The sequence below is a fragment of the Natator depressus genome, chromosome 27, assembly GCF_965152275.1.
Source record: "Natator depressus isolate rNatDep1 chromosome 27, rNatDep2.hap1, whole genome shotgun sequence".
Lineage (NCBI taxonomy): Eukaryota > Metazoa > Chordata > Testudines > Cheloniidae > Natator > Natator depressus.
In genome coordinates this window covers 12,227,435-12,242,493 of record NC_134260.1, presented here as the reverse complement: position 1 = coordinate 12,242,493, position 15,059 = coordinate 12,227,435, and the positions used below count along the sequence as shown (strand labels likewise).

General features: G+C 50.1%; 2 non-coding genes across 2 annotated transcripts; one reads left to right on the top strand and one right to left on the bottom strand.

Annotated features, from left to right (window-relative positions):
* Positions 1–4,795: 4,795 nt before the first annotated feature.
* On the bottom strand, positions 4,796–4,889 carry TRNAI-UAU (transfer RNA isoleucine (anticodon UAU)). Its single transcript has 2 exons — positions 4,852–4,889; positions 4,796–4,831 (listed from the first exon to the last, which is right to left on the bottom strand). It is a non-coding gene; the product is annotated as a tRNA-Ile (tRNA).
* An 8,195-nt stretch (positions 4,890–13,084) lies between these two features.
* TRNAC-GCA (transfer RNA cysteine (anticodon GCA)) lies at positions 13,085–13,156 on the top strand. Its single transcript has one exon. It is a non-coding gene; the product is annotated as a tRNA-Cys (tRNA).
* The last annotated feature ends 1,903 nt before the right edge of the window (positions 13,157–15,059 follow it).

Sequence of the window (15,059 nt, the reverse complement as noted above, 5' to 3'; positions counted from 1 at the left end):
CTCCAGGGATGTGCTATGGCTTCTTAATGCTTGTATTGTGGTAGCATCAGGATGCCCTTTCATAGCCCAGCACCCCACTGCACTAGACTAGTGTCATGATTTCCAGAGGTAAAAAAGTCCCACCCAAGGGGCACTTAGATTTGAACCAGGAACCTCTTGCGCTGCGGTCATATGTTCTACTGCTGAGCTACCCCCCTTTGTACTGAGGAGGTGCTGTGGTGTCCTACAGAAGGCAGCTAAACCTGCATGCGTCCTTTGCACTTCAGCTCTAGGAGTCCGGGATACGAAAGAGGCACCTTGGCTCAGATCCTCAAAGGTATTTAGGCATCTACCTCACCAAAATACCTTTGAAGCTCTGGGCCCTTGTGTTTTAATTACAGAATTGCGTAGCCACTGGAACCGTGACTAAGTGGTAAAGACCAAAATTCCCTGGTTTCACTCTAGGGCATGCTCCAAACCGTGCCTTCTCTCTGTGCAGGCTCTCTAAGAATCAAACCTGCCTGCAGATTGCTCTGAGCTGCATTTACCTACACGTGCCGAGGTGGTGGACAGCTGTGTTAGCCATGGGGCTACTGGATCTTTGTAACACTGAGCCGCTTTTCAGCTACCCCTCCCCTGATTCACATAACTACTAGGCCTAACTTATTTGTTCGGACACGCTGCATCTCCTCTGCTCACGCTGCGCCAGACAGTCACTAGGCAACAAGGAGATAGTACTTATTGCCAGCTGGCCTTATGAACAGGTAATGTAAGTGGTAAGGCAGCGGGGGAGATGTGGAACCCAGTGGTAGAGCATTTGACTGCAGATCAAGAAATCTCTGGTTCACTCGCAGGTCCTACCTTTTTTTCTTTGCATCCTTTTTTCTGGGAGCAGCTAACATCCCTTTGTGCTGATCGCCACACAAAGAGAAATTGAATTCTGCAGGCTACGATACCGGTAATCAAATATCAGGCTTCCAGTACTGCCCTGATTGCCATGGGCGATTTAGGAAGCAGTGTGAGGTCTCCCCAATATATACACACATGCACACAAAGAGTACAGCAAAGCTATGCTCGTGCACACACACGCAATGGGAGAATACAGCAATCACACACACACAGCGATGTGCAAAACTCAAGGGCATTATTGCAGGGAACAGCCAGTGCTTCGAAGCATCAGGTCATGTTATAGCTCAGTGGTTTAACCTGGTGGCTCAGAGCCACCACTGACAAAAGCCAGCCCCCTGAGTGCTGAAGGATCATACATGTTTATTTGAGAGCAGGGCTATGTACATGCTATTTACAGGGAATAAATACAGAGCTCTTGTCCTCAGGGAAGGATGCACAGTCACCTCTTCTCTACAGCAAGGGCTTCATGCATCTCCAGTTACTTTTATCCTGCCAGTACTCAAATGCTTTCCTGGAGGGGACAAGAAGGGAGCGATCCAGGGGTCAGAGCGTGACTAGGCTCAGAACAGGAATTTCTGTTCTGCCCTTCTCCACCCGACACTGGAATTGCACAGCATGCGCTGGGGGTGGGTAGGTATTATCCCCATTTTAAAGATGGAGAAACTGAGGCCCAAAGTGGGGGTGGGACTCGCCCAAGGAGTCAGTGGAATAGCACCCAGAAAACCTGCAAAATGCCCCTACTCTAACCATCAGACCTCATTGCCTCATAGGGAGCAGGATGGAGTCCTTGCTCCCAAGCCCCGTCTCTAACCACTAGACCACACTCTCCTCCCAGAACCTGGGTTCGGACCTAGGAGTCCTGGGTCCCACGCTCCGGCTTTGATCATTATAACCCACTATCCCCTTCAAGTAAAGAGCAGGGGCAATGCATCCAGCATTGCCAGACATTCACTAATGCCCCTGCACCTTCTGCTGTATTCTGTCCCGGCAGGTCTGATGGCATGAAAGCCCCTATCCTCCTCCTTGACCCAGAGTCCTGCCCCAGACCAGGCAGGATCTCCACAGTACCTCCAGGCCCTGAGCACACCCGGTGAGCAGCTCCCCACACTCACTCTCGGCCAGCAGCCCCGGTCCTGCACACCAGCCCCTCCTGGCAGGGGCAGACCTGGTTGATGCTGAAGGCCAAGCCTCCCTGGGGCACAAAGCAGCTCTCGTCCAAGGCCAGCCTCTTCTTGCAGAGCAGCTCGCCATGATGGCGAGCGCAGCAGGCGGCCACACCACAGTCCTTGTCCTGGCGGCAGCGGGCACCTGGGGGCAGACAGGGTGTGTGTGGGGGGGTGGGAGATAGGTAGGCAGGAAGGGGCTTCATCTGTTTCCCCCCCACCCTCTGGGACCCCACACCCTGTCTCTCTTGTTGCTCTCCTTCCCACCCAGCATAGCACCCAGTCCCTCCCCTCTTGTGGGTGCAAGGGCCTCCTCCTCTGCAGTCTGGACCAGCCTCCCACAGAAACCCCACTCCTCTGGGTGCAGGAGCTGGACCCCCCCGACAGCTGTGCCTTGCCCCGCCTCCTAGGGGAGGCACGGGGCGGGGGGGGGGAGGCGTGGCTGGAGCACCCTGCCCTACAGCTAGTCTCTGTCTCCCAGTGGCCAGGTGTAAATTACAGCAGCTGGGAGGCTGCTCCACCTTAACGCCAGGAGCCCACGCAGGCCCAGTACTCAGCCTCTGACCAGTAGGAGCTCCTCCACCCCGGCCACGCCTGAAGCCCAGGGATGGGATAAGGGCGACTCAGGCCCGGAAAGCGGCTCCTCTCCATGCCTTACCCTCCTGCCCATCCAGCACGGGCCTGTGGCACTTGCCAAACATACAGCTCAGGCCCCTGGCGCAGTGGGTGTCGCGGCGGCAGTACTGCCCCTCCTGGCGCAGGGGAAGGCACAGCCGGAAGTGCTTATCGCAGAAGAGCCCGTGGGTGCAGTGTCGGTCCTGACTACACGTTGTGGCTGCCTGCGGGGAGAGATGATGCAAGGTCAGATGGGAAAGGCATGTCCCTGTTGCTTCCTTGGCGGAGGAGGCAGGGGCGGGGTTGACGGGAAGCAGCCCCCACAGCCGAGTTCCTATCCCTGCATTTCCCATAGCAATCGCAAAGCCAACCTGGATTCCAAATGTCCCAACGCTAGGGGGTGCTGAGACCTGGCGGGAGGGTTGGTTCAATGTGTGATAGCAACAGGGGCAAGGTGTGGACTCAGGCTCAGCAAGGCCCCTGAGTTCCCACCCAACCTGTCAACCCAGAATCAGATTAATTTTTGACCTGTTGGGACATCCTAATTGCAAGCCCTTCTGTGAAGGGAAAAGGCCTGGTTAGCTCACAGTTTTCCAAAGCCACCAATCATTTTTCAGGGAAGGAGTTGGGGAGGGAGTGGAGGGCAGGGGGATTCAGTTTTTCTCCCCACTGGAGATGCCTTAAAGGGGTCTCATATTCAGTAAGCACTCAGCCCCTGCAAATCAGGCCAGGCCCCTTGAAGCTGGACACTGAAAATCTTGAGTCACTTTTGGAAATCTTGCCCAGAGATGTCTGGCTGACAAGGATTTTCTAGATCCAGGTGCCACACTCCTTGTCCCATCACTGGAAGGCAGCCAAGGAAAGGCTGGGATGGGACTCCTGGGTTCTCTTCCCAGACTAGCTGCATGAACTTGGCCTTAGTTTCCCTAACTCGAAATTGGGGTTAATAATTCTTCCCTCCCAGGGGCTTGTGAGGGTTAATTCATTTATTTAGCACATGAGTTCTTTGCGGGAAGGACCATGTTTTGTTGTGTTTGCCAAGCACTCAGCATCATATGGACCTGGTCCATTACTGGCGCTCTTAGCACAATCAGAATACTACATAGTCAAAATAATAATTAAGTCCTTGAGAACTTCTGTACTAAGCATATGGGTTAGAGCTGCTCAAAGCCAGCAGGCCACTCCTGACAGAGACAGTTTGTATAAATCACTCCAGAATTTATGGTTTGTTTTAAGCACTTCTGTGTATGAGGCTCTTTCTAACCAAGGCACTGTTAGGAAGTTATAGATGGCGATGTAGGTTTAGTAGAAAAAAATAGTTTCACATGAATAGCAATGTTTTCTTGGTTTTCTTTTTTAAAGAATCCGTAAAAACAGGGTGAGGTTTTGTACGGTTTGGATTTAAACACTGCAATGCTGAGTTAGTGCATGAGAACCAGGAAGTGAAACTTAAACAGAAAAAAGAAAAAAGAAAAGGAGTACTTGTGGCACCTTAGAGACTAACCAGTTTATTAAACAGAAAACAAAGTGAAACATGCCGGCTACATCTGAGCTGTAATTGGCTGAAAATTTTCCATCTACATTTTTTTTGTAACAAAAAATTGGGTGTTTTTTTTTTGATGAAATGAAAATTTTCACAGAAAATAAGTTTTCAATGAAATTTGGCATGGGAGGGTTTCTTTGGGGAAAAAACAAAACAAAAAACCAAAATTCCTCTCCCCACCCCCACTAACATTTTTGGTTTTTCAGTGAAAACCTGAATATTTTTGAAGAAAAATTTGAATGAGCATGGACAAAAAATTAGTGTTTGCAGGAATTTTTACAAGGGGGGGAAGCATTTCCCAACTTAAATCTATTTTTGACATTCCTCCTGGGTTAATAACCTGAGGGGCTTCTAATAACACAGCTCAAGAACTGATTTTGAGATATCTAATATATATGTGGCTGTGTCCCCTTAAGGATTAAAACACCCAGCTAGGGAAGCTTTTTACAGTCATTAATTGCTTAAAGCTCACACACCCCTTGTGAGTGTCCATTGATTTTTGAGGCCAGAGGGACCCTCTTTTGCCTGTTTGGATTCATTGGACTTCCTCAAAACAGGCCAGAGAATTCCATACCCATAAAACACCTGCTCCAGGTGAGGCTCGAACTCACAACCTCAGCATTGCTCAGTCAAGTACTGCTTTATAAGTACTGTGCGCTAACCAATTGCGCCACTGGAGCATCTGCAAATTCATTTTCTCTGCCTCTGAATCAGGATTGGCACAGCAACTCGTGCCACTCTTTCAAAGCATGCAACACTCCTCTGCTCTACCCACTAGGCCAGTGGTTTTTCAAAGTTTTTTTTCATTTGCGGATCCCTAAAAAATTTCAAATGCGATGTTGCGATGCCCTTTGGAAATCTTAGACATAGTCTGCGGACTCCCAGGCGTCCACAGGCCACAGGTTGAAAACCACTGCACTAGGCTGTCAAAGGGCACCAAGTGTACTGCTGCATTGGCTACGAATTGCCCTTGGGCCACCTGCCCGGAAGCCAGCAACGCTAACTTCTATACCTCTCCTCACGGTATTTTCCACTGAATGCATCCGATGAAGTGAGCTGTAGCTCACGAAAGCTTATGCTCAAATAAATTGGTTAGTCTCTAAGGTGCCACTAGTACTCCTTTTCTTTTTGCGAATACGGACTAACACGGCTGCTACTCTGAAAACCTTCTATACCATAAATGTATCTGTTTTATAGCAGGGGAAAATGAGGTACAGCAAGATTACAGGGCCTGATTCAGAGCCTGTGCAGTCAATGAAAAGATTCCTGTTAACTTTAAGGGGCTTTGAACAAGGCCCCGATTTGTCATAGGTCATGCAGTAACAGTGAGGGATAGAACCCAAGAGTCCTGGCGCCCCAGGCCTGGTTCTAGCTAATAGAGCTCACACCTTCCCATGAGCAGAGAATAGAACCCAAGAATTCTGATTCTTTCCCCCACCCAAAAAAGTCCCGTGCTCTAACCACTGGCCGTACGTACCCCATATTACACTGCAAAGGCTGGCCTATTAGATGCAGGATGCACAAGGGGAAATAGAGACCTCTCCCTGCCTCTGGTACTTGGTCCCCGACAGTCAAACCAGGCAGGCTGAAGGCTGCGGGGCAAGTGCCCACCCATCCCTTGCTTACCGTAATTTCCTCGGCCAGGGGGCTGGAGCTTTTGGAGAGGGCGGCCTCATCTGGGGCGTGGTAGGGCATAGAGTACATCCATGCCCAGATGTAGCCGTGCGCAGCAGGCAGGGGCCACAGGAGCAAGGAGAGGAGCCAGAGCCTGGCAGGAGATGCCCACATGATGATCTGGCAAATGGTAGGGTGAGGATCTTCCCTTTGGAGTGATAGGAAACCCAGTGCCAGCCCCTGGGTTTATATATCCCAGAGCCTATCTCAGCCCCTGCTGCTAAAGCTGTTTGACCATCTAATGGGAAGGAGGAGGCAATCAGGGGTTAAAGGATTAGCATAATCACCGGCCTTCCCAAAACAGCCCCCAAAATAAATAAGCCCCCAGCAATCTGGCTCTGGGCTCACGGAGCACACGAGGGGCAGCCCCAGGATCCAGCCAGCTCCAGCACCGCGCCAATTAGCCAGAGTCCAGCTGCTTAATGCTTTCTGAGGGGGATGCGAGTTGCAGGTCTCAATGCAGATCCAGCATGCCGTGTACAAGGGCTGAGACTGCACAGAGCCAATGGCTCAGGGGTGCCGTGCTGGGGACGCGTCTGAGGCCCTAACATACATTGGCTTATAGAATGTAGGGCCAGGCAGGCGTATTCTGATGGAATTCTCTCCCTCTGTGTCTGTGCAGCACCCAGCACCATGGGGCCCTGATCTCAGTTGGAGCTGCTAGATGCTATCATAATATAGCTAGTAAGTAATAATGGTCATTAACCCATGGTGCTTTGCATAAGAGTCAGGGCTTTGAACCCAGTGTCCTGGCCAAATTCCATCACGTGGGATTATACAAGGGGCGCAGACACTGTTACAAAGAAAACACATAAATTTGGGTCAGTAAGTGAAACAGAAAACAAGAATGTCAGTTTCACTTCTCTGACCAGAAATATGTTTGGATCCGTCTGTTCCACTACAACCGAAATGTGCTAGCCACAGCATTGTTATTATCAGCTGCCTTATCTGTAGGCTTGGAAGGATTTGATTTTTCCTGGGAAATGTCAATTTCACCGGAGACACTCAAACCAAAGAAGAAAATATTTCCACTGGTGATAATCGAAATTGACAGATAAGCAAAGTAAGAAAAGAGCTGCTTGAGAACTGATCAGAGGTTGACTTATGGACAGTTGCTTCCTATATTTGGACGTGTGATATCGACAACTTGTGCTTTAATGGTTATAAAGCTTTTGAATCTCAGTGTCTATTGTCATTAAATAATTTTTGTCTCTCCCACCACCCGCTCCAAATTTCCTGCAATTGTGAAAACTGAAATAGAAAAAAGAATAACAATGATGCTTAAAACTAAACACCGATATTATCTGTCAAAATTATAAAAAAGTAAAAATGGAATTCTGCCAGGCCTGAGTATATCCTGGCCTTGTAAAGACAGCTCCATCCCTAAAGAACATACAGGCTAAATAGATGAGGCAGACTGCCCCCATTTCACAGGTAGAAGAACTGAGACACAGATTCTCAAAGCTATTTAGGTGCCTAACTCCTAATGATTTCAGTGGGAGCAAGGCACCAGAGTGCCTTGCCTGAGGTCACACAGGGCAGCCTGTTGCAGACAGAGGGATTGAATGCAGATCTTTTGAGGTCTAGCAGGCAAGGCATAGCCGTAGAGTCTGGATCTAGGCTTTGGGGATGCTTGGATGCTGGGCCTGGTTTTCTGCTCATTTCCAGTCAGAAGCTGTTTCTATCAGCTTTCCAGCCCAGGGTACTTGGGGGCTAGGCCAGAGGATGGCTTGGCTAGCTCATGACTCTAATAAATCCCAAATCCCGGACAGGGAATTGGGGCTAGTCTTGGCTAATAGTGGCCGTGGGATGACCAGGGCCTTATTCAGGGAAGGGAGTCACTGTTAAGGATCTGTCATGGGCCCAGCTGGAGCCCAGGTCCCTGTCCGAGTCTGTATATGCTTCTGTGGTTTGCAGGTACATTACGAGGCACTGTTCATCCCAGTCTGCAAGGCTTTTGTGCAGACCCTGCCAACACCCCCTCAGTAGACCACAGAGAGCAAAGGAAGGATCCTGAGCAGAGTTCATGCCTGCCCAGCTTCTCTGCCTGTTAGAAACCACCCCATAGGTGTGCACAGTGCCCTGATACTTTCTCTCCTGTTTTGGGGCACCAGACTGGGAGTCGGGACACTTTGGATCTATCCCCAGCTCAGACGGGGAAGGTGATCTAGTGATGGGAACTGGCAGCCAGGACTCCTGGGTTCCATTTTCATTGGTTCACTGTGTGACCTTGAAGGAGTCACTCCCTCGCTCCATGCCTCAGTTTCCCCATCCTGACGTAACAGGGCTAACAATGCCATAAAGTGCTTTGAGATCCTCTTTGTCTGTGCAGCATGTTATTAGCCCCAGCTCTCTAGACGTGTCCTTTGGGATAGTTTATCCAAGTTCTCCCGACCTGTCACCTCATCCTTCTGACAAACCCTCAGAGTGACATGCTTAGCACCTCCCCTAATGGGTTTGCAAATGACCGTGTTTGCCTGGCGCTGGGGGCCTTATCTTCTGCTCCTCTGGACAAATTGGCCCAGCTGGGGGGCTGAGTGGAATGACCAGCTGTGGGCAAACAAATAAATGCTCTCCTCTGAGAGGATTCCTCAGGAGACAATGCTGTCTCTGCCTCCCTCAATCAAGAAGGTTTAGCAGTGGCTGATTTCCCCCCCCCCCCACCAAGTTTCTGACTCTTTAATATATTTTACAGTAAGTAAAAATACACCCCTAGACACCACTGATGTTCTGCTTAGGGAACATGAGGGACGGCTAGGCCTTGTACCAGCTCTCTGCACAGGGGGTAAATTTCACCCACAGCAGCTAGCTAACCAAGAAAATAATGGTTATGGTGGGTCATCTCCTTACCCTCTAGGTTTAATATCCCCAGTCCTGAAGCTTCTGTTGCTTCCCTGCATAGACCTCACTCAAATTGCGCTGTCCAGACTTTCTTCATTTCCTCTCCTTCTTCCTGCTTATACTTCTCCCGCTTGGCAATTCCCCGCCCTCTAGGATAGTTACACCCTTTGGTGATTTGGACTCGTTATGATGTCGCCAGCTAATTAGGTTTGGTTTTAAAATCCCCACTCCTGGAGTCATGTGATTTAAGTGAAACTCTCAGGCCTGGTCTATACCTAAAACTTAGATCAACCTAGCTACCTTGCTCAGGGCTGTGAAAAATTTCACACCCTGTGTGACATAGTTAAGTTGACCACTGTAGCTTTGCTTTCAAAGTAAGTTTTTGGCCTTCATGGTGGCGGAGGAAAGTGGGAAACATCATGCTGCCAGCTCAGAAACCATCAGTACACTAAACAGAACCCCAGCTGTGTTACTGTTTGAAATCTCGTAATTTGTAAATTGATCTTGTGATTTTAGCACCTGACTCGTGATTTTTGAGGGGGTTGGAATGGACAATGCTGCTGTTATGCTCACTGCCACTTGGTCACGAAAAGCCGGGAATGTCCCGAGTTTAATGGGAGCCTCTCACAGAGCGCCTCCTGGAATGTCGCTGGATCATGCACTTGTGAGAAGCAAAATTAGTGCCTCGCCAGAGCGACTGCCAGCTCTGGGGCCTGCTGGATCCAAAGGGCCACAGCCAAAACACCCTTAGCTCTGGGCCCTTAAGGAAAACAATATGTACTCATTAACTAGCTGCCAGTGAGGGGTAACGTCACTGGGGCCTCTTTTGTCCTGGAGCTTTGTGAGGGGAGCTGTGTGGGTGGGGTGGGTGGTAGGCCAAGGGTGAGCACCAGGAGACAAAAGCACTGAAGGAAAGGAGACAGAATCAGATTCTTTGTGTGATCGTCTCCTTTCCCGTAGAAAGGAGTCCAGAGAATTCTGTGCTCAGTCAGCTGGTCCCATGTTACCCAGCTTAATAAGATGCTCTGCTACCGGTGTGTGGCATAGTACTAGGATGTCAAGCAAGCTGCCCTGTATTCCTTGCTCTGTCACAGGCCAGCTGCTTGGCCTCAGTTTCCCCGTTTGTAAAACAGGGTGATGTTCCTGCCCTCCCCTTTAAAGTGTTTTGAGATCTGCTGATGAGAGGCTCTTACACAGATCTCTTACAGGGATTACAAATAGCAGGGTCTCCAAAGTATGAAAAGGAGGCCAACTCCTGAGGTGTTGCCAGAGGTTGGCAAGACCAGCACATAGGAGGGCTTCTGTTGAAGTCAGTGGTCCTCTCCAATTTTGTGGGTGTAAATAAAATGGGATCCAAATCTAGTTTTAGGTTTGAGCTGGCAAATATGCCCCTTCCCCTGGCACTGGAGCAATATCCACTAAGGGGACTGCTCACTACAGACGGGTGATTCTAAGAAGTCTTTTGAAAACAGGCTCTGGCAGCAGAGTCCTGGCACGGGTAACAGGACACCTGGGTTCTATTCTAGGCTCCAGGAAGCAGAGTATCTAGTGCTTAAGGCAGGGGCTGGGAGTCAGGACTCCTGGGTTCTCTCAGCTCTACTCCTGATTTGCTGTGTGTGTTTATAGAGAGTCTTAAATAGCAAATATTTATTTAGCTTCCTAGGGCATTATCACTGATCAGGGCAGTTTCCCTTTATCAGTCTCCAGCTGGGCGTTTGTCCCTGTCACATTTGGTCGAGGTCTCTGCAAAATCTTGGTCCCTGCTGCATATCAGCTACAACCAGCCATTTCTCTGTTAGCTCCCAGGGCCCCCACTGTAACCACCACTTGGGCAGCTGGAAGGTCAGTAGCTCTGACTGCGCTGGGCTGGTACACTCTTCAGATGGGTTAATAATCTCCGCTCCAGAGAGCACATTTGAATCTAACCCCTGTTGGTTCTTTTATCTTGATGACTGCTCGAGGCAGGTTTTCCTCTGCCCCCGACATCTACCATCAGGGTCGGATTTAGGGGCAGGCAACCCAGGTGAGCGCTCGGGCTGGGGGGGTTCTGTTTTTGTGGTTAGCGACAAAAGGGGAAATAGAATGTTTGAAGTCATATGTTTCAGGTGTTCTGCAGGTGGATTCATTTGTCACTAAACTCCTGGAATGTTCTGGACCTTTGTAGAATCTTGTGGAACCTTCCAGACTCTCTAAGAAAGACATTTGCCTCAAACCTTCTAGAACAGTGGTTCTCAAACTTTAGAACCTGAGGACCCCCATTTAGATTTAAACATTTTCGTGGACCTCCAACCCCCCTGCTCAGCCCCAGGCCCCACTCCCCACTCCCCACTCCCACTCCACCCCTTCCCACAAGGTCCCACCCCTACCCCACCTCTTTTCCACCTCTTTCTGCCGCCTCCCCCAGGCGCCCCATCCCCGCTCCTCCCCCTCCTTCCCAGCACCTCCTGCATGCCGCTGAACAGCTGTTCCCCGGCGTGCAGGAGGCACTAGGAGGGAAGGGGAGGAGTTGATCTGCGGCGTCCAAGTACAGGTCGGCGGACCCCAGTTTGAGAAACGCCATCCTAGAATGTGGTCAGCCACACCCTCGCGGGTATATCGGGCAGAGCGTTGCCACTCAGTCCGTGAGATATAAGAACAAAGTGAAGTGAAGTGAGAGCCCAGCTGTGATACTGTGAACCTTGTTTCAGTGGGTAAATGTGAAAGTGTACTTGCGTTTTTAAGACTTGAAGAAGAGTGTAAGTAGTGCCTAATAAAGGACATATTTAATGGGCCGCCAGAGATATTTATCGAACCCCTGTCTACGCAACAATATAAAATGGAAGGAGGCACCAAAGATGCTCCTCGCCTGGGACGCCATTTGGCCTAGGGCCAGCCCTGTCTACCATTCTACATGTATGAGGTCTTTTTAAAATGTGATTATCTGGTCTTTTCCAAGCAATCACTAAGGGGGCAGGTGGGGCGAGTGATGACATATATTTAAAGGATGTAAGCAATGAGTGGGGGCAAGAAACCACAACTCTTTATGGCCTGGCTTTCCAGTGCTGATGTGAGTCTTTATTTCCTGGCTTTCCGAGGCCACCCTTCGAGGAATGAGGCAGCCCTGGGGACCCTTACTTCTAAGCTAATGAAATTTTTTGGCTGCAAATAACTAGGAACAAAATGAAGTCCCCAGGGAAACTTCCTTAGTCGGATGAATCCGTCGGTGGAATTGTCTCACGAGGAAAGGGGTGGGAACCCCCTTGCTTGGGACAACTAGATTCAAAATCAGCCAGTCTGGTACTAGAAGAACGTGGGCAGAGTTCAGAGGTTGCTTAAGCCAGAGTGATACCTATTCAAGATACAGCTAGCGAAGCTTCCACGGTCTATGTAATTTCTCTGACAGGTTCATTTACCCGCCAGTGAGGAAAATACCAGTGTGGAAAGAGTTAAAGGTCTTGGGTTATTTTCCTCCCTTTGTAAATGCCGTGTTATCAAGTGCTTTACCAAGGAAGTCAGTGGCATTATCCCCATTTTACAGATGGAGAAACTGAGGCACAGAGAGGGAAAGTGACTTGTCTGGGGCCAAAACCCATTTCTCCTGAGCCCAGTGCTCTGTCCACTAGGACACGCTGCCTTTAAGAATCTGATTAATGCTTTGTGCCCTCTCTGAATAGAGGACCTGCTTCCCTTTGGCTTGTGACAGAATGGCCATTACACCCCTGAGTCCAGCCTCTGGCTGGGGCCTGGCAACGCCTCTCTTATAGGGGGCACGCCACATACCAAACAGGTACTGCTCACCCCTTTCAGAACCCCACCAGCCAGCTACAGGTTTCTGGGCCGGGAATATTTCAGCAGCATGTTTTGGTGGCTGCCATGTAACTGATGTCTGTCGGTCCCTGCGGGTTTCATGGCCTGCAGGAGCTGCACCCCAGATGTGGAGCAGGGTGGACGGCTGTCTACAGATAGACTTGCTCTACTTCAACCCGAGGTGATTAGGTTTAATGCAGGAATCTCTGGGGGGAATTCTCCAGCCTGTGCTATGCAGAAGGTCAGACTAGATGATCAGACTAACCCCAGCTGGCCTTCAAAAATGGATAAATCTGCTGCACATCAAGAGTGATGGTGATGTGTAACATCCAACAACCCAGCATTCATGAAAAGGTTTAAAGTCTCCCCCCAGGCTGTTGCTGCTTAAAGCTTTGCTATGCAGTCTGAGTCACTCCCTGTGCAAACACTCCCCATAGCACAGCGTCCACCCATTGTGTGGGTGGCTGTTTTAGGAGCTGGCTGTAACATATTGCCGATACTCAGTTAAATTAACAGCTGGGCTTGTGCAATCTATTCTATAACAAAATGCTTTCCTCTCTTTTCTTCCAGCAGAGGGGGTATAGCTCAGTGGTAGAGCATTTGACTGCAGATCAAGAGGTCCCCGGTTCAAATCCGGGTGCCCCCTCATTTTAAATACTTAACATTTTTTTACACAGGATCCCCACTGGACAGGGCAAATCTTGCAATGGGCAGTTATTTTTGTAGTTCCTACAGCATCAATACTGGGCTTAAAATTACCCATCCTATCTCCATTTAACAGGTTTTTTAAAGGGAATCTTTTCACCCCATCTAAAGATTTTTGTAAAACCAAAGTGGAGGTGTAGGGGGAGAGAGTCTGTGGAAATGTTTAATCAGTTTCATTTTCTGTCTTTCTCCAGTTCCAGCCCAATGGCAAGAAAGGCAGGGGTTGCGACAGAAAATATATCTCAGTTAGACTCATGTGAGCCTGCAGTTTTCGCTGTAAGTAGAGTCAGGGTCCAGCTGCCAGCACTGGGATCCACATGGGTTCTCAGGAATTAGTTCCTTTTTTCTTCTCTGTTTAGTGCCCGCAATGCACTGGGCGCTGTAGCCGGCATGGGAGATAAAGACAGCCTGGAACAGAGAGGAAGGGGACTCGGAGCCAGCCCACCCTGTTCCATGCCATGGAGCAGGTGTTTCGGGGAGCTGCAGACAAGATGGGGAAAGGGGGCTACCTCCTGAGCAGGATAAAAAAACCCAGCTGTCCGGTGACTCTGACGAGGGCAGGGCAGGTAGTTTGAAGGGAGAATGACTGGTGGGCAAGGCAATTCCTGAACCGAAGGGAAGCTGGAGTTGAGTCCAGAGACTTGGCAGGATGAGACTTGGGAAGAAAAGACTCTCTAGGGGCACCAGGAGCTGCAGTGGGACTGAAAGCTCCCTGGTTCAGAGGTGAATGGAGGGAGACCTGGGAGCCTGGACTTCTGGATTGAGTGTGATATTGGAAACCCCAAAAGGGAAGGGCTTAGCCTTGACAGTGCCCGTGTACACTAATTCCTAAAGGCTTAATCATGGAACTGTAGTGCTGGAAGGGTCTCTGCGACCTCATCAAACCCAGCCCCCTGTGCTGAGGCAGGACCATGTATACCAAGAGACCATCCCTGGCAGGTGTTTGTCCAACCTGCTCTTAAAAACCTCCAGTGATGGGGATTCCACAGCCTCCCTGGGAAGCCTGTTCCAGAGCTTAACCGTAGAGTGAGAGAGTTTTTCTTCATATCTCACCTAAATCTCCCTTGCTGTGGATTAAGCCTGTTACTAGTATATTGAGCCCCAGGAAGGGGGACTTTAGTCTAAGGACTCTGGGCTGTTATTGGGAGCACTAGGTGGAATGCCTGCAGGGCCATGCTGTGGCAGGAAGCGTGTCCCCAAAGAAGCATTATGGTCTACAGGCCTCGGCCTGCTCCCTTGGAGTCCAGGGGAGTCTTGCCACTGACTTCCAGAGCAGTGAAGTCAGACCCAGAGAGACACCTAGACCGGAGATGCATTGGGAGACCCGGGGCCGGTGCCTTGTGGGGCTTGACGTGACAGGGGAGCTGTTCTCGGCCACCTGTCGCAGTGGGGTGAAATACAAGGGGACAGGAGTGGGAACAGGGTGTTCCCCTGTCCCTGCTGGCTGAGTGGAGCAGAGCGATCTGCTTTAGAACGGCACAAGGGTTCTGGCACAATATGTCTCTCAGCCCAGCCCTCCTGAGCAACCCTACAATAACAAATGAGGGTGTGTGGAATCAAAAGCTGGGCAAGACGTAGCAGAGCATCTAGTCCCTAGCCTGGACAGTGCCGGGTTATCCCCTGTTGCCAGCATTTTGCTTAGTCTGATCATAAGTGCCCTATGGGATGGGGTTCCCACCTTTCCCTGGAGCAAAGACCCCAGCTCCACCCATCTCTGCCAAGAAGCTTTCCCTTATATTCACTCTCAATTGTCCCCTTTTTAAATGCCACCCTCTTATTCCTAGTCCCACCCTTCTTCTGATTGTTGATTTGCTGGGTGCCTAGGTAGGGCTTATGGGGCCTTG